The sequence below is a fragment of the Eutrigla gurnardus genome, assembly GCF_963514095.1.
Source record: "Eutrigla gurnardus genome assembly, chromosome: 13".
In the NCBI taxonomy this organism is placed as follows: Eukaryota; Metazoa; Chordata; class Actinopteri; order Perciformes; family Triglidae; genus Eutrigla; species Eutrigla gurnardus.
In genome coordinates, this window is record NC_139936.1 from 28,132,311 (window position 1) to 28,156,959 (window position 24,649).

The 24,649-nt window shown below is 45.5% G+C and overlaps 1 long non-coding RNA gene across 1 annotated transcript; it reads right to left on the reverse strand.

Annotated features, from left to right (window-relative positions):
* Nucleotides 1-1,681: 1,681 nt before the first annotated feature.
* LOC311022837 lies at nucleotides 1,682-3,721 on the reverse strand. The gene is made up of 4 exons (XR_014598147.1): nucleotides 3,630-3,721; nucleotides 3,424-3,517; nucleotides 2,983-3,070; nucleotides 1,682-1,802 (listed from the first exon to the last, which is right to left on the reverse strand). It is a non-coding gene; the product is annotated as an uncharacterized lncRNA (long non-coding RNA).
* Between the last annotated feature and the right edge of the window lie 20,928 nt (nucleotides 3,722-24,649).

The window sequence follows — 24,649 nt, forward strand, 5'->3', positions numbered from 1 at the left end:
AGCGTTCAGGGGTGGAGCCACTGAGGTTCGATGGGGTAGCGAGAGAGAGAGAGGTGGAGCTATTCCTCGCAGCGTTCAGGGGCGGAGCCACTGAGGTCTGATGGAGTAGCGAGAGAGAGAGATAGCCGTATGTAGCCACCAGATGTAGCTATGTCCCTAGCGCCCGCCGGGAACAGCTGGCTTAGGACACGTGTGTGCGGCGTGTATGTGTGTGTGTGTTAGCGGGACACAAACAAAGAGAGAGAGGATGCGCGAGCGATATTCGGAGGGACAGAAAGCGTGCTGCTATCACACGGGCTCGCGTGAATGAACTGGCGTTGATTCCGCGAGACCGGTCTTTTAACTGATAGTAGAGGCTTTCTGAGCTCGCGAATATGGCGGAGGTTAGTCGAAAACACTGTTACAGAAATCAACCCAGCTGCGTGGGTAGGCCTACACGATCGGTATTCAAATACAGCAGCACATGAACCAACGGACTCGGCAGTCCGCGATCAGAGCTTAAAACACATTAACAAGAATTACAAGCATATCCTACACTATCACTTGTGTCTCTGCCCAGACTGATAGCCTCTTACTGGTATCGTTGCGTAAGACGATGACGGCGTTCCGTAACGGCGGTGGTTCGTGAGTCCCCGGCGTCAGCGGGGGACGTGATGAGTCGGCTTCGTCCAGACGAGAGCGGAGCGGGTTTCCTCTCGTTGATCAAACTCAAATAAAGAAAACAGTTGGTGTTTACTCCTTCCACGAGCGGCGATATAATCGCGGCTTGGCGATTTAGTCAGCTTACTTCAGACAGCGGAAGGCAGGAACCGGCTTGGTTCCTCTTGTTGCAACGGTGCGCTGCGGGGCCGTGTCCACCTCCTGTTGGTGGAGGGGTCGCCTCCCGTGGCAACGTGGTGTTGCGATGGAAGCGCTGGAACCAGCGCCCGGGTAGGAGTGGGAGCCAGAGAGTAAGAGTGAATAAGAGAGCGTTCTCCGGGCGGCTTCGGTTTATAAAGCTCAGGCCGCTCCAGGGGACCCCCCGGGGTTCCCTGAAGATGTCAGCCAATAGGGCACTGGTTGTGTGGCGTCGCATCTCTCACCTGGGTGAGATGTGAAACTAAAATGGCGGTGTAGTTTTTAATCCCCTTTGTCCCTTTGTCCTGGCCGCATGTGTAGGCTTCTGTAGGCCGCATTGTGTAGTCCTTCTAGTGAGGTCCCAACAAGGCGGTCTGTGATCATAAGGGTTTCTTCCTGAACACATTCACTGGTATGGATGGTAAATCAATATTTAACAGGATGATAATAGGCCTAATTACTTTGACCTGGATTACATTGATATGTGATTTTTACATTTTTTTTAGGAATATCGATTGCTTTTATTTGTGATTTAAAAGGTCTGTATCAGAAGTGTTTACAATCAAGTACTCATTTTCTCTTGAGGTAAAAGAGAGCATAAGATGTGTGTAAACGTAACTTACGTAATGGCTGACAGCTGAGCAGTACATTATGCAGTTTTTTAATTACAGGTAAAAAAAAATTGTTTACACAGCATTTTAATAAATTAGGATTAAAATGATTTTGGTTTAATAACTTTATGCAGTTACATAACTCACCTCTTTGTTTCTGTAGGTTAAATCTACCTTTGTCCCAGTGGTGGTGTCCACCTGTGCCTTCCTCCACAACCTGTGATGTTGGAGGAAGGGGTGGACCATGGAGACGAGGAGGAGCAGGCATACCAGCCCGGAGACCAAATGCCAGGGGACAATGTCAGAGACAGACTGGCAGCAGAGGTCTCAGCTCCTGGAGCCGTCATCCCTGCACTGCAGGAGTATGACTATTAGTCATAAAGAATTTATTTGTATATATTATTTTGTATATAGTTGACCTATAAGCCCTGTGAAGACAAACTGTAAAAATAAAATCTACTATACAAATAGAATGGCACTGCCTCGCCAGGATGTTTTTAGTTAAGGAATTTTTGGAAATGTACCTGAGGGTTAATAGTAACCATTCTCAAAACAGTATTAGCAACTAGGCAATTAATGTCATGCGTGTTCTCCCAAAATCTTTTTTTTTTAAACAATGTGCCTCATCCACCTTCATTGTGATAAAAAATATAACATACAATAACATTTATGCAAGATGTCATACTGTTATATGACATCTTGCATAAATGTTATATGAATATGTTTTCTGGGATGACATAATTTGAACACCAGTGACACTAGAAACAAATATAACCAGACAAATGCAATTTATTTTTTAAAAACTTTCTCCAACATCAGCATCAATGACTTCTCCCTTCTCTCCTCCCTTTCTGCATTTTCTTTCTCTCTGTGCTCAGTCCACTCTCTCCATTCTCTCTCCCTCTTCTCTTCTCTCTCCAATCGCTCTCTCTCCTTCCTCTCCTCTCTCTCCAACTGCTCTCTCTCCCTCTTCTCTTCTCTCTCCAATTGCTCTCTCTCCTTCCTCTCCTCTCTCTCCAGTGCTTCTCTTTCTCGTCTTTCCTCCCTCTCCATATATATTCTTTCCCTCTCCTCATCCTTCTCTGACACTTGAGAGATAAACTGAAGCCACTCGGACCCCCTCTTCCTCTTGGCCACTGGTGGCTCTGAGGTGGCTTCCCTTGGAGAGGGAGGAGAGGCCACTACCACTACCTGGCTGGATGAATCAATTGAGACCGGAGGCACAATGCTGGGCCTCCAGCCCAAAAACTCCGGCCCATCAATTTAAACCACCTCCAGGATGTGGCAGTGGCCTCTCCTCCCTCTGTGCTTACTCCCGTCTTGGGGGCTTTCAACTCCTACACAACACAATACACACACACACACACACACACACACACACACACTTGAAGCATCTTAAACATTTATACAACCTCATTTATCTTTTATATTTTCTAATTTAACATGTCTTGTGTACCTCTATGTTGACAAGTGATTGCATTGCAGAAGGTCTAACAGAACGTGTGGAGGCCACTTTGCCAGCTTGATAACTTACCTTATATTTTTGTTTCAGGTTCTCCCATTTTCTTTTTACCTTGGTGGGCTCCACCTTCCCCACCAAGGCATTCACTCTGACAAACTCTCTGAATAAAATAAAATAAATGTAGTTACTTTAACAACAAGTTAATCCAACGTACCGGTATTATAATTCTAAAATCTAACAGAGGAGCACTACAAGATGAATTATGTAAGACTATCGCCTTCATTAAACGGCTTCGGAGTAATTATGATGGTTAACTGACTTATTGCAGGAGCTACCACGTCTCCCTCTGTCCCTCCCTCTCCCGAGCAACATCAGCGCCCACGAACCGATATCCCTACCGACTGTCCCTCGTCTCAGCGGCACCGTGACAGAAATGCGCGCCGTAACATGTAAACTATTTAGCTTTTATATACTTAACTATTCAATTATTCAACTATTAACAACCAAACTTACTCGAAACCCTTTTGGGCGGCATTTCGCCTTCCGCTGAAAAGGCTGTCATTGGCTGCGCGCCACTCGATCAGCCGCTCCGTGTCCTGCTCTGTCCCTAATTAAAAAGAATTAAAACACGATACGTAACGTTACATTAGTGTTTTGTTGTTTTCTGATCACTCGCGTACACCAAATTAAGAAGGAGAAAATTTAAATGTGATACTTACATTTGTATTCCCCTGGAACGCTCTCTTGCTCCGCCATTACTCGATTTATCCAGGCTCCAGCGCATTGCATTGTCGGAAACAGTAGGCAGAGTAGACTGCACTGCAAAAATGGAATTTCAAGAAAGTAAAAAAAGCCTTGTATCAAGAAAATAAGTCTTATTTTTTGTCCAAAAAGAATATTAATCTTGTCAAGCAAGTTTTGCATTAGAAAAAATATCTCATTTTAAGAAAAGTATGCCTTACTTTTTCTTGATAAGATATTCCAGCTAATTTTGAGCTAGAATGAACCAGAAAAAGAGTATAAAAATGTTTTACGATCAAACCCAGCGGGGCACCAAGATTATTTGCCTTATTTTAAGAGTAAGACCATTTGCACAACATCTCAATTCAAGAATGCCATGAAACAAGGACAAAAGTTTTTATTATTAATATTTTCATTTTCATTACAGGACAGTTGCTTGGTGAGATTGAAAACCATATGGGATATTATGCTGCAAACCAGCTGCAACATGATGTTTAGTTGCTATGCTGCTACAATAACTGATGTATTATTATTTTGATAGTGAGGTTCAAATCAAAACTGGCTTTTCAATCTGTTTGATTATGATGGATCTGGAATGCAGAAGTGCCCTTTTTTTTTGGATGTTGAATTGAGCAATTGTATTGCAAAGTTAATAAAAATTAAAACTGCGAGCAGTATCGTGACGGGCCCGAGCTTATATGCGGTCGTGGAGTGCCTGCGGTCACAGGGCAGTGTCGTGGACGCTGCCCTTGGCGCGGCCGCCTCTCCTGGCGCAAGTCGAGACACAAGCGATGGACACCGAAAGGCATCCGTCTGTCACGTGCGGTCGTGGAGTGCCTGCATTCACACGCGTGGCAGCCGCCTACCTGTGCAGCAGCCACCTCCTCGTGGCGCGAGTTTAGACACAAGCGATTGACATTTAAAGCCATCTGTCTGTCACATACACACATGTTCATGCCTTCCTGACATCTCTCCTCCTCCCCCTAGTGTGACCTCTCCTCCTCCTCTCCCTGTGTCCTCCTTGCAAGGTGAGATGAGAGGAGTAAGTTATAAAAAAAATCAGGTGTGGCTTTAACTTGGAAAAAGTCACAAAATCAATGACATTTCCTGTCTCCAGTAGGTAGCGCTCTGACTGTGAGTGAATATCACAGTGCAGATGTGTTCAGGAAGGAACTCTAATCAAGTGTGCAAAGTTTGGAGCAGATCAGAGAACAAACACTGAAGCTACAATACTTTGGATGGTAATGACAGAGTTCAGCTGACAGCTGTATGAGATGCATGTAAAATGTGCATCTCTCCTCCTCTCTGTGTCCAGGCTGAAATGAGAGGAATTAGTTATAAAAAAAAAATCAGGTGTGGCTTTAACTTGGAAAAATTCACAAAATCAATGACATTTCCTGTGGCCAGTAGGTGGCGCTCCGACTGTGAGTGAATATCAAAGTGCAGATGTGTTCAGGAAGGAACTCTAATCAAGTGTGCAAAGTTTGGAGCAGATCAGAGAAGAAACACTGAAGTTTTAATATTTTGGATGTTAATGACAGAGTTCAGCTGACAGCAGTGTGAGATGCATGTAAAGTGTGTCATCTCTCCTCCTCTCTGTGTTCAGGCTGAAATGAGAGGAATTTAAAAAAAGGAATTAAAAGTGGCATGACTGTTGATCTGGTGTGATCCAAAGTGAAACTACATTTCAGTCACAGAGCTCACACACATGTTCATGCCTTCCTGACATCTCTCCTCCTCCACCTAGTGTGACCTCTCCTCCTCCCCCTGTGTCCTCCTTGCAAGCTGAAATGAGAGGAATTAGTTATAAAAAAAATCAGGTGTGGCTTTAACTTGGAAAAATTCACAAAATCAATGACATTTCCTGTCTCCAGTAGGTGGCGCTCTGACTGTGAGTGAATATCAAAGTGCAGATGTGTTCAGGAAGGAACTCTAATCAAGTGTGCAAAGTTTGGAGCAGATCAGAGAAGAAACACTGAAGTTTTAATAATTTGGATGTTAATGACAGAGTTCAGCTGACAGCAGTGTGAGATGCATGTAAAGTGTGTCATCTCTCCTCCTCTCTGTGTCCAGGCTGAAATGAGAGGAATTAGTTATAAAAAAAATCAGGTGTGGCTTTAACTTGGAAAAATTCACAAAATCAATGACATTTCCTGTGGCCAGTAGGTGGCGCTCTGACTGTGAGTGAATATCAAAGTGCAGATGTGTTCAGGAAGGAACTCTAATCAAGTGTGCAAAGTTTGGAGCAGATCAGAGAAGAAACACTGAAGTTATTATGTTTATGGCAGAGTTCAAGTGACAGCTGTGTGAGATGCATGTGGAGATGTGTGCCATCTCTCCTCCTCCCTTTGTGTCCAGGCTGAAATTAGAGGAATTTAAAAAAAGGAATTAAAAGTGGCATGGCTGTTGATCCGGTGTGAGGCAGATTGAGCTGCATGTGAGATTCACAGTTCCCCATGTGTCACTGATAGATCTCTGACTCCATCTGGTGGTCGCTGTGCGCCTGTGTCTCTCCCCTCTATGCTCCCCGAGTGAAGATTGAGTGAAAACCTGGCTGATTTACACACTTGGCTAAAAACATTTTTTTTACCTACTTTATCATGACTTGAGGCGGTGGGTCCAAGAGGCTTTTTGGTACATCTCCACTTGGGCTATCTAGGAAAAAATATTTAATGCGTCTACGCCCAACCTAGAGGGGGGGCTGTTGCTCAGAAGATGGGCATAAAATCGGTCACATTTCATTTTGCCATTAGGTGGCGCTCTACCTGTCAGTTAAAATTGCAGTGCAGTTGTGTTCAGGACGTAATTGTTAACAAGCATGAATATTTTGGAGCAGATCGGAGAAGAAACGGTGAAGTTATAACAGCTTTAATGCCTATGGCGAAAGTTGAAAATAGTAGCGCAGTCAAGGCGTCGCCGTGGCCACGCCCCTAAATATTCTGGACATCTTTTGATAACTTTTTCTCCTTAAGGCCTTTCCAACAACATATCCAATTTTGATATCGATCGGATCAACGGTATAATCAGTTTTTGATTTTGTACGACCCCTGTGAATGGCCAAAAACAGGCAAAAACGGCCAAAAATGGCACTTTTTGGAAATTTGTGGCAGCGCCAAACATTACCCAATTTTAATGAAACTTGAAATGCATGTTCTTTGAAGCTATTGCAACATAGGTTTCGAGTTTCGTAATTTTAGGGGCAAAGGTTATAGAGTTATGCTAATTGCATTTTGGAAGCCCCACCCTCTAATGTTCATTGGCCGATATCTTCTGATAACATGCATATTTTCGAAACCTTTTTGGACCACCCCCCCAGCTAGGTCGAAAGCGTATGCGTACCAAATTTCGTCCAAATCAAATCAACGGTGTCCAAGAAATGCGAAAGTTCCTGTTTTTCATCAAATCCAAGATGGCGGAAAATTTCGGTAGGCGGACTTTGGTACTCCCAATGGCTTTTTTGTAGAGGAGACTTGTCTGCACATGTGTGCAAAGTTTCATGTCAATCGGACTTACGGTGCGGCGAGGATGGCGAATCTCGCTAGCGAGCAACTTTTTCGTGGCCGAATGCGAAGATGCCAAATTCTCAAATTTTTCGCCAGACCCTATAGACACTCCAATTTTCGTTAGTTTTTTTTCACGCTCAGGCCCCCAAAACGCAGGTCGAAGTTGTTAAAGAATAATAAACATTCGAATAACAATAGGGCTTCGCAGCCCGACGTTGTCGGCGCTCGGGCCCTAATAAGAAAAAACATTCGAATAACAATAGGGCTTCGCAGCCTGACGTTGTCGGTGCTCGGGCCCTAAAAATTAACTGGGGCGGTCGGTGGCGCAGTCGATAAGGCAGCCGCCCCATATACGGAGGCTCAGCCGGTGGCGCAGTGGATAAGGCAGCCGCCCCATGTACGGAGGCTCAGCCTCGACGCGGAGATCAGTGGTTCGACTCCCGGCCCGGCAATCTCCTTCATGCATGTCTATCTCCCCTTTCCACACTGTCTCTCTCATAATACAAATAAAAAAGCCTTGCATGGCACTCCAGCCATAAAACATTTTTTTTTTAAAAACTGAGAAAGTTTTGGTATCTTGATTTAAGACATCACTTTTATATTTGTTATGCTGTTTTAAGAAATTATGTCTTATTTTAACTACTTTTATGCTCATTATCAATCCCAGATTAAGGTGTAATTTCTTAAATTAGTAAAGAGACTTAAATTCTAATTTTGAGTAATTTAATCTTGAATTAGTGTTTTTTTCATTGCTTGTTTTAGAAGAATTTGGATTAGTTTAAGATTTTCTGTCTAGTTTAAAGTCTCATTTTAGTCTTTCGGAGCTAAGAAATTTGGGCTTATTTTAAGAATTGCTTGTCAAGCAAAAAAAGCTTACCCCATTGGCAGATTTTTTTGCTTGATACAAGATAATTTGATTGAATATGAGAATATTTTACTTCTTTCTAGAAGGGCTGTTTTTGCAGTGTGGTCGGATGCATACTGGAAATATTCTCTGAATCAGTACGACATCCGGGAACTTTTCGCATACTGCAGATTTTGCTTTTGTTTGCATACTGCATACTGCATACTACATTTTGGCCAAATCAGTACGTACTAGCAGTATAGTATGCGGTTTCGAATACAGCCATAGTCATAGAAAAAAAGTTTTTGAATGCAAAAAAAGATTTGAGACTCAAAAATTTGCATTTGAACACTTTTTTTTTTTATTGAAAATGTTTTCTTTGATTGAAGTAATCTTTTTTGTGTTTGGGCCATATTATGGTAGGACATTTATGTCTTAATTATTCAATCCCAAAAAAGTTGCTTCAATCAAAAAAAAAAGATTTTCAATCAAAGGAAAAACTCAAATGCAAAAAATCATTTGAAGGGCCCTAGTTTCGTGGCGCAGGGCGGCGCAGGGTGGCGGAGCCGGCGTAATGCAAGTTTCGACCCGCGCAGCCTTGCGCACGGTCAGTTTGGCAGTTTGGTGGATCGCCTGCGCCAAGATGGGTGTGGCGGCGCAGCAGGGGAGGCGTCACAGATTCAGCTTGGCGTAGCGGAAGTTTCGTGGCAAAAAGCCTCACCGAGACTGCGCTGAAAGCTTGCCAGCTCCAACCTGGTCTACTCTCGGCGCAAGGCGCAAATAAAGTCCATTCATTCAAGGCGAATCACAGCTGGCGGAGTGGAAGTTTGGCTGACGGCGCGCAGTGCGTACACGTCACCGAGACCTCACAGGCAGGTTTCCACAGTTCCAGGCACATTTAAATGCAATAAATAATCACAACAAACACTATTTAATGCAACTAATTGAATCAACACGTGAATTTATATCTATATAGATTGTCCCGTCACATCTGATGTCAGATCAAAGGCGGATGGCACGCCTAACGGAAACTCAGCCTCTCGGACCAAAACATCTCCCTCTCTCTCTCCTGTTTTTTTATAATATCGGCATTGTTATTATTATGATACGCACGCACAGTGCCTGATGCACGTGGTGGGAGCGGCGGCGCTGCTTCTGTCATCGGGTTGTCAAGTGACGGAACTTGCACTGAACCTCCCCTAACGCATTAAAGGTGAGGAGAGGAGCTCATTTGATTGGTGAAGATCTGAATCAGCTGTATTAATCCCAGTCCACGCCTCGTCTCCTCCTCGTCTCCCACTCACGCCTTCTTCTCCTCCCTCTTTCCCACTTGCGCGGGTGGGAGTGACAGGAGGTGTGCCTGCGCGAGCCTGCGCGAGCCTGCGCGAGCCCGCACGAGCCCGCGCGAGCCTGCGCGGTGAACGAAACTTGCAAAGTCCAGGCGGACACACCCCTTCGGCGTGGCGCAGGTGCGCTGAGAGCTGACTGCGCCTGGTCTACGAAACTAGGGCCCGAAGTGTTGTTGTTGTTAGTTTTTTGAATGAAGTGAAGAAAATTTGAAGTCGTTTTTTTTTTTTTATTGAATTATTTTGACACAAACATCCCGCAGTGGGCAGGTGCTTCCCCATTGGTCAGACATGTTTGAGTGACAAGTGTCTGTGTGATACACCTGAATGTAAGGGCAGGTTGATTTTGTTTATTCCTGGCTCACGCAGGTTATTTAAATAAGTGTATGATTTTACGTGTTACCGTAGTAATGCCAACAATGTAATCGGATGTTAATGTGGAAGGGGGGAACAAAAGTAAAGCGGAACCAAAGTGCAGGTATCGGTACCCCGCAGACCGAGACTCGGGGAAGAAAATGGAGGTTCACGCTCTCACTCATTCGTTCCATGATTTACAGGTCTCCTTATAGAAGAGTGGGAAAAGTGGATCCCGACAGGAACAAAGAAAAAAAATAAATCATTTGTTACTCCGGTTCATCATTCAACTTGAAACCCGTAACAAACTGTGGGGGCTCGTCCGGGATCTCTCCCCATCATAACGTTCGGAGGAGCAGATCCAGCGATACCAGAACCGCGTGACCAAAGTGACAAGTCGCTGCTGCAGGCCAGGAGTCAACCTGTGGGTGTCCAAGGAGGGAGACCAGAAAGACGAGGGATCTTCACTTCGCTCGGAGCCGCACTGCTGATCCTGAGGCCAACGCACGCCACTTCCCAAAGGGTCACACCGTTGATCTTATGGTCATCGCACACCAGCATCAGAGAATCTCACCTGTGATCAGGAGGCCAGCACACACTCCGTTTACCAAGTCACTACACGACACTATACTTACTGAACTCATTAACTACACCGTGACATCAGGACAGCACACCATGTCGGCAACTCGCAAAGAACTAGTATGGAACATCAAGAAGCAACTTTTCAGGCTCTCAAGCAATGACATCTATCAGCTTGCAAAAGACATTGCAAGTGACGGTCAACACAATGAGCCGAATCCGAATGATCCGAATCCGGGCTGCATGGACTATGTTGTTTCCTACATGCAGTCTGGCGTCTTACTAGAACTTGAGGATGAAGGTATGGGTCAGTTGTTGGTTTTAAATGATTTGATATGTAAAGTAATGAGTGCCAATAATCCTGTTAATTTTCCAGTTGATGCATTGAGTGATGGTGATATAAATGTTACACCCAGTCACAGTCCATCCACTACAATCCCAAACTCTGCATCACAACCTCATTCCCACGCTAACAGCACAGCCACACAGTCACAACCCCACCCAAACACTCACACCAATACAACACAGTCAATAGAAGAACTGAGACAAGTGTATGAAGAGCTGGGTGAAAAACTCAAACGATGTGAACCTACAGCAATCCCACCAACCACAACCCATCGCCACCAAGGTGTGTCAGAGTCACATTTTATACCACAGATGATCTCAGAGGGACCAGTAGTGCTGAAGGACCTCCCCTACCTGCAGCGCAGAGACTTCAAAGTACATGGTGGTCAGGTTGGAGATCAGAACTCTGATTTAAATTACAACAATATCAGTAAACAAATCGACGAGGGAGTGAGAGAGGGCTTCACAGAGGCAGAGGTGGTCAGGGGAGTGTTGAGGATCATCAAACCAGGAGCCTTTAAGGATATGCTTGCAAACAAAGATTCAATAACAGTATCTGAACTCAAAGGTTTCCTCAGGTCCCACCTTGGCGAGAAGGCAACGACTGAGATGTTCCAGGAGTTGATGTGCGCCAGGCAGTCAGACCAAGAATCACCCCAGCAGTTTCTGTACCGCATGATTGGGCTCAAGCAGAAACTCCTTTTCCAGTCCCGACAGATCAGTACAGACATTTCATATGATCCTAAGACAATTCAAGAAGTTTTTCTCCACACTATCTATCAGGGCTTGGGGACAAAACATGCTGACCTCCGGCAGAGACTGAGGCCTCTAATCTCAGAAAGCCAAGTCACAGACGAGGAAATCCTTCACCAGGTCATGAGGATAATAAGCGATGAGAATGAGCACCAGCGCAGATTTGGCCAACCCCCCCGACAAAAGGCAACACAAGCACACACTGCCAAGATTGTGACGGGAGATTGTAACAACAACGACAAAGCACGGGATACAGCCACCAACGACCAAAATTACCAGACAATACAACAGCTCAGTGCTCAGGTGGAGACGCTGACACACATGGTGGCTTCCTTGATTGATCAGCGGACAGCAAACACCCAGGTGTCCCGCCCTCTAACTATGCCAGCCCACATCCACACACACCCTCCGTCTCAGCCACCACCCAGCAGACCTTCCCAACCACAGCTGAGACAGCCTGCAGTCCAAGTGGGAGGTAGGACAGCTCGTTGTCAAAAATGTACTGAGCAGAATATACAGGAGTGTAACCACTGCTTTGCGTGTGGAGAGGCAGGACACAGAGCAGTGGGATGTTTGAAACGTGTCAAGGTGCAGGGAAACGGGGATCGGTCTCTGTGGAGGGACACTCAGAGACCGGTGAGCAGCTTCGGTCCCAGGCAGTAGGTCACACCCCCCATCAAATAGCAAGTCACCCCAAGCAAAACAAACAGCAAAAGCCACACACATTTACCTGCCACAGCACCATCAGCTATAAGACACCTCTAGTTGGAAAGAAAAGTCTGCTGAAATGCTTGATTGGTGGTTACCCAGCAACAGTCCTGTTTGATTCAGGGTCACAGGTTAGCATAATTGACCAAGGATGGGCTAACACTCACATCCCCAATTATTCAGTGAGACCTCTCTCTGAGCTCTTAGAGGAAGAACTCAGCGTCTATGCAGTCACTGGCCATGCTGTCCCATACAGTGGATGGATTGAGCTCACTGTCAATCTAGCAGGGAATGATGACCCCAATCTCACCATACAGGCCCCTTTCCTGGTCAGCCAGCTGCTGCTTCCTCAGCCCCTCATTGGAGCCAACGTACTGGAGGAGATCATCAGGAGGAAGGAGTCCTCTGGAGAGGCAGTTGCAACGGTTATCAGTCTTCTTCGCAGTGCATTTGGAATAGAGGAAGAGCAGGTGGAGGCCATTGTGAGTTTCATCCAGGCGCCACCCCGGGCTTACTGTGATCCAGCCACTGTCAGAGTGGGCAAAGACCATGCTATCATCCCCCCTGGCAGAACAGCTCATGTGTGGTGCAGAGTACCTCCAAACTTTGATGTCTCGGACTCTCTCGTGCTGTACGAACCTGCTGAGGAAAGTGCTGCCTTGGAACAGTTAAGTGTAGGAGAAGGCCTCTTGGAAATCAATAACACCCGACAGCCGTATGTGAAAGTGCCCATCTCCAATCACTCAAAACATGAGGTAACCCTGCCAAAGAGAACTGCCCTGGGGACCATCCAACAGGTCATCAAGGTTCTGGAGACAGATGCACCACAGTCAAGAAGGCTGACAACCGTCGAAGTTAATAGCATCACTTCTCCCAGCACCTTTCCCCCGGAGCCCTGGCTTCCTCCTGTGGATATCGGTCATCTCAGCCCTGAACAACAACAGGAGGTGGAGAAAGTGCTCTACGAGGAATGTAGAGCATTTTCCCGTAATAGCGACGACATCGGGTGCATCCCCTCCCTGCAGATGGAGATCAGGACTAAGGATGACATCCCAGTTCAAAGGGCCTATGCATCCATCCCAAAGCCACTCTACAGGGAAGTGAAGGATTATATCCAGGAGCTGATAGTTAAAGGGTGGATCGTGAAGTCCCAGTCACCTTATGCAGCTCCTGTTATCTGTGTAATAAAGAAAGATGGATCCTTACGCCTGTATGTTGACTACCGGCTCCTCAACAATAAAACTGTGCCGGACCGTCACCCTCTCCCAAGAATCCAGGACCTCACTGACTCCCTAGGAGGATATGCGTGGTTTTCAATCCTGGATCAGGGAAAAGCTTACCATCAGGGCTTTATTGCCGAAGGATCAAGACATCTGACTGCCTTTACAACCCCATGGGGGCTCTACGAGTGGGTCCGAATACCTTTTGGACTATCAAATGCACCAGCCGCGTTCCAAAGGAGCATGGAAGGAATGCTCGACACGCTGAGAGATGAATGCTGCATCCCTTACCTCGACGACGTGTTGTGCTTCTCCAGGTCCTTTGGTGAGCATGTGCAGGTGTTACGCAAAGTCCTCCAAGCCTTGCAGCGCCATGGGGTAAAGCTGAAGCCAGAGAAATGCGAGCTCTTCCGCAAAGAGGTCCGATATGTTTGTGTCAGCAGAGGGGGTGAAAATGGACCCCAAAGACCTCGAAGCAGTGCGGGCACTGAAAAACAAGACCGTACAGACAGTTGGGGAGGTCAGGCAGTTGCTTGGGTTCCTGAGCTACTATCGAACATACGTGCAGGACTTTTCACGTATAGCCAAGCCCCTGTACGACCTGCTACAATTAAGGGCCGACGTCCCTCAACCTAAGTCGGCACGAGGGAAAACAAAATGCCACCAGCAGTCCTCCCGAACCCCAGTAGACTGGACCACACAACACCAACAGATCCTTGACCAGCTTGTGGATCGGCTGATCAAACCCCCGGTGTTAGCATACCCCGATTTCAACCGCCCCTTTACACTCCACACGGATGCCTCCCAAAAAGGTCTCGGTGCAGTTCTTTATCAGAACCAGGATGGGAAGATGAGAGTGGTTGGATATGGGTCACGCACACTAACACCAGCGGAACAAAATTATCACCTACACAGTGGAAAACTTGAATTCCTGGCGTTGAAGTGGGCGGTGTGTGATAAGTTCCGGGATTACCTGTTCTACGCCCCGCATTTCACGGTCTTTACGGACAATAATCCCCTTACATATATCCTGAGTACTGCCAAGCTCAATGCAGTGGGTCACCGGTGGGTGGGTCAGCTGGCCGACTTCCACTTCGACATCAAATATCGACCGGGCAAAACCAACATTGATGCCGACACCCTATCCCGCTGCCCCTTGGACATCGACACCCTCATGGCTGAGTGTTCAGAAGAGCTATCGGAGGAAGCAGTAGGTACTGCATGGGAAGGAAGCAGGAGAGCACAACAGGGAGATGTGGCCTGGGTGGCAGCCCTCAACTTAACATCCCCTAGCCAACCCCACTTTGAGCCTCTGCAGGAAATCAGTCACGATGTGCTGGTGAGGGAACAAAGAAAAGACCCTGCTATTGGGAAAGTTATGGAGTTGAAGGAAAACGACACGCCACTAACAGAGGATGACAGAGGAAGAATTGACACACACACAAGGAGGCTCTTAAGAGAGTGGAGCAGACTACACATAGAGAATGACCTTCTCTACAGGAAGAGTGCAGGTCGACAGCAACTGGTTCTGCCCGCCACCTACAAACAAACAGTACTCACCCAGCTACACAACAACATGAATCACGTTGGTGTTGAGAAAGTTCTGAGCCTAGCGAGGGAGCGCTTCTACTGGCCTTTTATAAAAAGAGAGATAGTGGAGTATGTGACCAGAAAGTGCCCTTGCATTAAACAAAAGAAGCCAACAACACATGAAAGAGCGCCAATGGGAAGTATAACATCAAATTCACCCCTTGAGTTGCTGTGTATCGACTTTCTTCACCTGGAGGCCTGCAGAGGAGGATGCGAGTATATTTTGGTAGTGGTTGACCACTTCACCAGATTTGCGCAAGCCTACCCCACCCGGAACAAGGCTGGTAAGACAGCGGCTGACCGACTTTTTAACGATTTCATTCCGAGATTTGGATATCCGGCGAAACTCCACCACGACCAGGGTCGAGAGTTCGAGAATGAACTCTTCAGAACTCTCAGACAACTAGCTGGTGTTGCTCACTCGAGAACCTCTCCGTACCACCCCCAGGGCAATCCGGCAGAAAGACTAAATCGCACACTACTGCAGATGCTCCGCACCCTGGGAGAGAAACAGGTTGCAATACGTGTATGATAAGAAGAAATAAGTAGTTTATCAACAAATGAATAGGAAAACGTTCAGAATAAATGTAATATATTATGTTTTCTGTTACAGGTTGGTGCCAGAGGGCCGTACTGCAGGTCAATCCTCATGTTTCCCCGCTGGGCCTCTACTTTGGGTAACGGGATTTAAGGAAGGACCTCCATCTTTCAAGGCGTTCCATGGAGAACCTCGTCCACTGCTTACTAACAGAACATAGTTGGGTTCCATGTCCATAGTTCCACGGTGGTGATGGGGATGACAGCGGGGACATCCTCAGAGGCTTGTAGCTGCAGTGTCTACTCCAAATGTCCAGATCCCTGTGTTGCAGGAACATGATTATTGTTGAGGTTTTATTTTTGCTTATCAGTAGTGCAGTTTATAAGTTAAACCACACAGTATAAGTTCTTACAGTCTAATGTTTCCTGTTAAATGTTTTAGGAATATATCTGATGATCTGTACAAATCTAAATAATAAATATTTGAATATATATATGATTGTTGACTCATGTTTTAGGCCTGCAGGTCTATTTCCCTCCTGCTCTGGAGGAGAGACCCTGCCGCAGTGGTTGGCATCATGGCTGAGGAGATCGGGTGTAGTGGGGTAATAGCAGGTTTTTGCTCCATCACCTCATCCAAAACTTTCTTCACTTCATTCAAAAAACTTCAAATCGAAAAAAATATTTTCAATAAAAAACAACAACACTTCAAATGATTTTTTGCATTTGAGTTGTTCCTTTGATTGAACATCTTTTTTTTGATTGAAGCAACTTTTTGGGGATTGAATAATTAAGACACAAATGTCCTACCATAATATGGCCCAAACACAAAAAAGATTACTTCAATCAAAGAAAACATTTTCAATAAAAAAAGTGTTCAAATGCAATTTTTTGAGTCTCAAATCTTTTTTTTCGCATTCAAAAACTTTTTTTCTATGATTGAAAAAGCTTTTTTTTTTGATTGAAGTGATTTTTTTATTGAAAATATTTGTTTTTGTTTGAAGCAACTTCTTTTTTGATGAATTATAAAGACACACATGTCCTACCCATAATATGGCCCAAACACAAAACAACATTACTTAAATCAAAAAAGTTGCTTCAAACAAAAAAACCTTCCCTTCTATCAAAGAAAACATTTTCAATCAAAGAAAAACGTTGTTCAAATGCATTTTTCTCTCAACCATATTTTTGCATTCAAACACTTTTTTTCTTTGATTGAAAAGGTTTTTTTTGATTGAAAATATATATTTTGATTGAAGCAACCTTTTTTTTGATTGAATAATAAAGACACAAATCTACCTCCATACAACCGGGGAGAACACACCAGCGAAGGCAAAAGGATCATTAAACAACACTACCGGTCCGGTCAATTTGACACGCTAGCAGCAATATGATAGCCGCCTCAATGAACGACAGCTACATTGCTAAATAAACAGTCACAGAAGGAAATCAAATGTATGGTAATTAAGTTACATGTCGGGCCGTCCATGTTTCATGGGGTTCAGTAAGACATGCTAAATGGTAAGATAACAAAGCAAACCGAGCTCATTACCCTAGTAATATTAAACAATATAAACAATATCCACTCATCAAGTAACTTACATCATCACGACGCACACTGTTGTACAAAGGAATAAAGAAGAGCGCTGACGATCGGTGGAAGATTAACTCAACTAGTTAACTGCACATAAAGTTTTATCGAACACACTGCGCATGTGCAAACAGTCCGTCAGTCTCTGCATGAAGCAGTTTGCTGTGACGTGTATTCACAACAATCACAATATCAGAACACATTTTAATTCTTCCGAACACTTTGTTATCTACTTTTCTTTCTTTTTATTTATTTATTCAAACACTCATCTCCCCCCTAAGGAGACAAGGGCGCCTTCTTGCCCCTAAAGGCATCCACTTTATGTGGAGTAGTCTTTCAAATGGTTTGGAGGACGTTTGTCCCTCCTTGATCTGCTCAACCCATCGGTTGATGTACCCCCTGGTGCAGTATCCTCCCGGGTCACCACCGGCACAGCACTGTCCTCTGTTTGGTGAGAACTTGCGCCCTCCTGTGCTCCAGCAGCTGGTGAACTGGGTTCTGTTATGTCGTCCTCTGTAGTACTGGACACTGGTGTAGGAAGCTCCCCTTCCTGCCTGCTGAACAGCTGATCAACATGTCGCCTGACCACTCTTCCATCCCCCAGCAACACAGTATAGGAAACTGGTCCTGTTAACTCCTGCACTAGTCCAGGTACCCATTTAGGTCCATATCCAAAGTTCTTAGTGTAGTCAGAGTCACCTTCCTCAAAGTTACAATGTTTGGCATGCCTGTCATGGTAGTTTTTCTGACTGGTTTGTTTTGACTCGACTTTTTGTCTTAAATCTGTGTGCATCAAATCAAGTGTACAACTCAGCTTCCTTCCCATCATCATCTCAGCTGGTGACAATCCAGTAGTCGACTGTGGAGTGATGTGATAGCTGAACAAAGCCCTATCCACCATGTGACCATGTCGTCCCAGCTGTGCTCTTCTTCATCAGCTCCTTGAATGTTTGCACCGCCCTCTCTGCTAGACCATTAGATGAGGGGTGGTATGGTGCTGATGTGACATGTGTGATTCTATTCCTGGACATAAACTATTTCATGTGTTCGCTGACAAAACACTGAGCATTGTCTGACACGATCATTTCTGGAATGCCATGTGTGCTGAAACTGTTCCTCAAACAATTTACAGTCACTGCAGAGGTGGATGAAGTCACTGGATAAACATCCAATAGCTTTGAATGCGCATCCACAATTACTAAGAACATTCTACCCATGAAGGGACCTGCATAGTCTATGTGGAGTCTTCTCCAGGGCTTTTCAGACCACTCCCATGGATGTAGTGTTGCACTCGAAGGTGCTTTCCTATGTTCTTGAAATGTAGCGCATGATTTTACTTCAGTCTCTATATCAGCATCCATGTGAGGCCACCACATGTAACCTCTTGCCAAACCCTTCATACGGCTCATTCCTGGGTGTGACTGGTGTAATAATTCCAGCATATGAGCTCGTCCTCTTTCTGGTATGACTACACGGGCTCCCCACAACACGCAGCCATCTTGGACACTCAACTCACATTGCCTCTGCCGATAAGGATTAAAGTCAGTGTCATGGTTATCTGGCCAACCTCTCAGGATATACTCCCGTACCCTGGAGAGTATTGGATCTGTTGTTGTCCATTGTCGTAGCTGGGTTGATGTCAACGGCGGACCATGGTCCTGATCCATCATCAGCACTTGTTACTCTGGTACTGACACAGGACACTCCGGTAGTGGGAGGCGGCTAAGAGCATCTGCGTTGCCATTTTCTTCACCTGCTCTGTAAGCAATGACCTACTCGTACGCTCTCAATATCACAGCCCATCTCATGATTCTCTCTGTAGCCATCTGTGATACTGCCTTCATCTTGTGAAGTAGACTTATCAAAGGCTTGTGATCAATGCAAATCACAAACTTTCTCCCATAAAGGTACTTATGGAAGCGCTTTACACCAAAAACAATGGCTAAACCCTCTTTATCTAACTGGGAATAGTTCTTTTCTGCAGCGTTGAGCGTTCTTGACATAAACCCGATGGGTTTCTCCTCTCCATCTGGCATGCGGTGTGCTAAGACAGCTCCAACTCCATACGGCGAAGCATTGCACGCCAGTATTAGTTCTTTGTTTTCATCATAGTGAACTAACACACTGCTTGACTGTAACAACTCCTTGGACTTAGTGAAAGCTTTCTCCTGCTCTGGCCCCCAAGTCCATGGCTCCTCTTTCCTCAAAAGCTTGTGTAGCAGTGCCAGGAAGGTTGATAGGTTTGGAAGGAACTTGTTGTAGAAGTTTAACAGGCCCAAGTAAGCTTTAAGCTCGGTCACTGACGTAGGTGCTGGCGCTTCTTGCACTGCTTTCACCTTTGCTGGCACTGTATGAAGTCCCTTGGCGTCTACTCGATGTCCTACACTCTTAGAAACAAGGGTTCCAATAGGGTTCTTCTACAAGGGCTGAGGTTCTACCTGGAACCATTTGCTTCTGAAAAACCCTTTCCTGAAGAAAGGGTTTTAAAGGGGTTCTTGGTAACATTAAGGGTTCCTGTAAGAACTATTTTGATTCAGAGAACCGTTTTTGGAAGAAAGAGTTCTTCAGGGATTGTTGAAAGCATGGGTATAAGATCCTGTGTCACCAGGGACATACTTCCTGATAACACTTACCAATAATGGTGCAAAATACAATTCCTTGTTTATTTGTTTTTTTGTTTATTTGTTTTTTTAAAGCAAGCTCTTCTTCTCCAGATCCTGTTGATCAAACTGTAACATAATTGCCCATCTTGGGATTTGAACACCTGACACACAGTCTAAAGTCACTGGCAGTAGTGACTGAGCTAACCAGCTAGCTGTGGTAAGTCATCAGGTCCACCATACTAGTCTATTAACTTACAACTTCTGATCAGACACAAAAATAATGGCAGTCCTATCACTGAAATGTTCTGTTACCAATTTATTTTCACAACCATTAATTATAAGAAAGCAAGACCTTCATCAGCAAATCTTGTTGCCATTACCCACTGAGCTATCCAGCAGAAGGTGTAGATCAGGGACTCCTCTGACTCGCCACACTCACTCACAAAGCCAGGTTGACAACACCTTCATGGTCAGACAGAGGGAGCTGATCATGTGTCTGTTTAGCTTAGTCTGTACAATGGGTGACTTCTGCTTTTATGTCACAGGTTCAATTCCCATGTTGACAGATATCATACCTTGCTGATTGCTCTTCCCGACAACCAGCTCAGTTGGCTAGGAGCTGGTTCTTGGTGCCAGACGATGTGGTTCAAGCCGCAGCAAGGGGGCAAAATTTTAGAGTCATGGTAGATGTTTGACAAAAACATCAGATCAGAATTTTACCTCAAAAACTGTTTGTTTTTTTGGGGGTTTTACAGGGGTTTCAAGTCTGCCTGCGTGACAGTGAATGGCTTACTCAATTTGTGAAGCCACAGTTGAGTTGCCACTTGCCAATTAGCTCAGTGCGATAGACAATGGTCTTTGGTTCCAGAAATTGTGGATTTCAGCCTCAAAATAATATAATATAATGAACATTATAATGTCAACTGTCTTGCCTTCCTATTCTCCTGTTTGTTGCTCAGAATTGCCTAAATTTGCCAAAAATAGCCCGGACCCAACCCATCGCTGCGCAGCAGCTATAATTATTAGGGCCCGAGCGCCGACAACGTCGGGCTGCGAAGCCCTATTGTTATTCGAATGTTTATTATTCTTTTACGACTTCGACCTGCGTTTTGGGGGCCTGAGCGTGAAAAAAAACTATAGACACTCCAAAAATTGGAGACTCCAAAAATTGGAGTGTCTATAGGGTCTGGCGAAAAATTAGAGAATTTGGCGTCTTCGCATTCGGCCACGAAAAAGTTGCTCGCTAGCGCCACCTAGAGTGGAGAATCGCCAGCCCCGCCGCACCGTAACTCCGATTGACATGAAACGTTGCACACATGTGCAAACAAGTGTCCTCTACAAAAAATCCTCTTGGAGTACCAAAGTCCGCCTACCGAAATTTTCCGCCATCTTGGATTTTATGAAAAACAGGAAGTTGCGCATTTCTCAGAAACCGTTGGTCCGATTTGGACGAAATTACCCATACTCTTTAGACCTAGCTGAGGGGATGGTCCAAAAATGTTTCGAAAATATGCATGTTATCAGAAGATATCGGCCAATGACCATTAGAGGGTGGGGCTACCAAAATGCAATTAGCATAACTCTATAACCTTTGCCCCAAAAATTACGAAACTGGAAACCTATATTGCAATAGCTTCAAAGAACATGCATGTCAAGTTTCATTAAAATTGGGTAATGTTTGGCGCTGCCAAACGGCCAAAAAGTGCCACTTTTGGCCGTTTTTGGCTGTTTTTGGCCATTCACAGGGGTCGTACAAAATCAAAAACTGATTATACCGTTGATCCGATCGATACCAAAATTGGATATGTTGTTGGAAAAGGCCTTAAGGACAAAAAGTTAGTCAAAGATGCTCCAAAAGTCTAGGCGCCGCCATGACTGCGCTACTATTTTCAACCTTCGCCATAGGCATTAAAGCTGTTATAACTTCACCGTTTCTTCTCCGATCTGCTCCAAAATATTTATGCTTGATAAGAGTCACGTACTGAACACAACTGCACTGCAATTTTGACTCACAGTCAGAGCGCCACCTAATGGCGACATGAAATGTGACTGATTTTATGCCCTTTTTCTGAGCCACAGCCCCCCCTCTAGGTTGGGCTTACACGCATTAAATATTTTTTCCTAGATAGCCCAAGTGGAGATGTACAAAAAAGCCTCTTGGACCCACCGCCTAAAGTCATCATAAAGTGGGTAAGAAAAATGTTTTTAGCCAAGTGTGTAATTCAGCCAGGTTTTCACTCAATCCTCACTCAGCACGCATAGGGGGGAGAGACACAGGGGCACAGCGACCACCAGGGGGAGTCAGAGATCTATCAGTGACACATGGAGAATCTGTGAATCTCACATGCAGTTCCAGTCTGCTTTACACCAGATCAACAGTCATGCCACTTTTAATTCCTTTTTTTTAATTCCTCTCATTTAAGCCTGGACACAAAGGGAGGAGGAGAGATGACACACTTCACATGCACCTCACACAGCTGTCAGTTGAACTCTGCCATAAACATCACAACTATTATAACTTCAGTGTTTCTTCTCTGATCTGCTCCAAACCTTCCACACTTGATTAGAGTTCCTTGTTGAACACATCTGCACTTTGATATTCACTCACAGTCAGAGCGCCACCTACTGGCGACAGGAAATGTCATTGATTTTGTGAATTTTTCCAAGTAAAAGCCACACCTGCTTATTTTTTGACTAATTTCTTTCATTTCAGCCTGTAAGGAGGACACAGGGGGAGGAGGAGAGACGTCACACTAGGGGGAGGAGGAGAGATGTCAGGAAGGCATGGACATGTGTGTGCGCTCTGTGACTGAAATGTAGTTTCACTTGTGAATGCAGCCACGACACGACTGCACGTGACAGACAGATGGCTTTGAATGTCAATCGCTTGTGTCTAAACTTGCGCTACGAGGAGGTGGCCGCTGCACAGGTAGGCAGCTGCCACGCTGCCGTGTGAATGCAGGCACTCCACGACCGCACGTGAGAGATGGATGCCTTTCGGTGTCAATCGCTTGTGTCTCAACTTGAGCCACGAGAGGCGGCCGCACCAAGGGTAGCGTCCACGACACTGCCCTGTGACCGCAGGCAGTCCACGAGCGCATATGAGCGAGGGCCCGTCCAATACTGCTATGCAGTTTTAATTATGATTATTATTAATATTATCAACCACATGGGATATGTTTGTTAACAGATTTAACTTCTATTGCACATCATGAGACTAACAGCCCACGATCTAGCGTTAAATATTAGACTTACACAGGAAATTTGCATTTTCTTCTAAACGTGCTCTTTATTGGCAAAACTAAGAGCCAATCAGCTCTTAGATGAGGCGAGAGCCCGGCGTTTCCCATCATGCCCCGGGGCTTGCAGTCGGTTGAGAGCAACTGCAGCGCCTGGCTCTAAAAACTGCGTCCGCCTTGATCTCGTGATCGTTGCCCACGTGTGCATGATGTAAGAGCAAGTCGGGATCAAGTCGGACACAAAACTAACCGGCATGCATTGTGCAATTCTGCGCAGGCCTGGCTCATCTCCAACGAGCCTTTTGTCACCATAATACCTGTACTGTCACTTTAAGAAAAGTCCCTGCTTATTGACGTCTCTGCAGCGCCACTCTCAGGCTGCGCTAAACTTACAGAGAGAAGGTATGTTGTGATATTTCTCGTCATATTTGAGCATGTAATATGTAAACACTTTGTAAAAGCACATTTAAGAGTTGTATTGTAGAATGTGTGTCAGGGTGCTACAGGGTTTCCCTGTGTGTGTATTTGCTGATAGGGGAATGCTGACATGTGTCTATGGAGAAATGTGCTTCAGGGATTTTCTGTTTTCTTGTACAGAGCCTTCATTAAATTGAGCAACCAGTATCTATCGTGATTGGGGTGTTCCCTTCGTCCAGCACAGCACCAGAACACAACTCAGGTCCACTATAAGATTTAGGATGTGCGCCCAGTCAGAGATGAACTGTAACAGTGTGGCCACACCCGTTACAGATGCAAACAGGGGCGGATCTAGGATTATGGGAGATCCGAGGCTTAGCCCAGAGGGACGAAAGATGTATGCGCAAAGTTCTGGCATATATTCTGCGTATGCTAACTGTTATTACAACTGACGGTAATGAAAACCATCTAGCAAAAACTTTTTAAAGATTTTTTTCTGGCATAGATGCCTTTTATTAGCAGTGGACAGATAGGAAACACAGCAGAGAGGGGGGTGTGACATGCAGCAAAAGACCACCAGCCTGGATTTGAACCGGGGTCGGTCGCGTATACGGGTATTCATGGCATGTGCTCTAACCACTCGGCCACCTGCGCACTTGAAAGATACTACTTTGTCAGTCAATAACTTCTCACACACCGAGTATTAATCTTAACATTCACAGACCTAAAACATCTGTTCCGACGTTGGTCGTTAATTGTTGGTCGTTGCGCCACCGCCGAGAAAAACGTTCTTCTGTCCATCATGTAGCTACGTCCATCTGACATGTCGATTTGAACCCGCGGGCGGAATCAACACAGGAAAGAGAGAGAGGACACACTTCTTCTTGGCAGGACAGGCTATGAACGCAGGTTACTTTCCCGCTGCTGCTGCCTCTCTGTTGGACTCCGGTACTGCAGGAAGGCTACACCAGACTCCGGTGCGGTCAGGGGAGGGAGACTGACATAAACCGCGTTGAGCTTCCCCCCCCCTACTGTAAACATTCGGGGCTTTGGCAAAAACATCCGGGGCTTGAGCCCAAGTAGCCATCCCCTAACCCCGCCCCTGGATGCAAACCTCGGCTGCGTTTCAATAACAGTTTGAGTCGCCCTCGCTCACTTGCCCTAAGCACTTGCCCTCGGGGGAATCCCCGCCGCCATCTTAAGGGCTGTTCCATTTCCCTGAACAGCTGAAGTGAACTCCGTGAGATCGACCCTTGAGGGCTGAGTGATCGAGTGAACAACGATGGCCACTTCAGAGCTGTATATCACCCACAATGCATTGCAGTGGTGCACGAAAAATATGTCCATGCGGTGGCGATAATGAACCTCA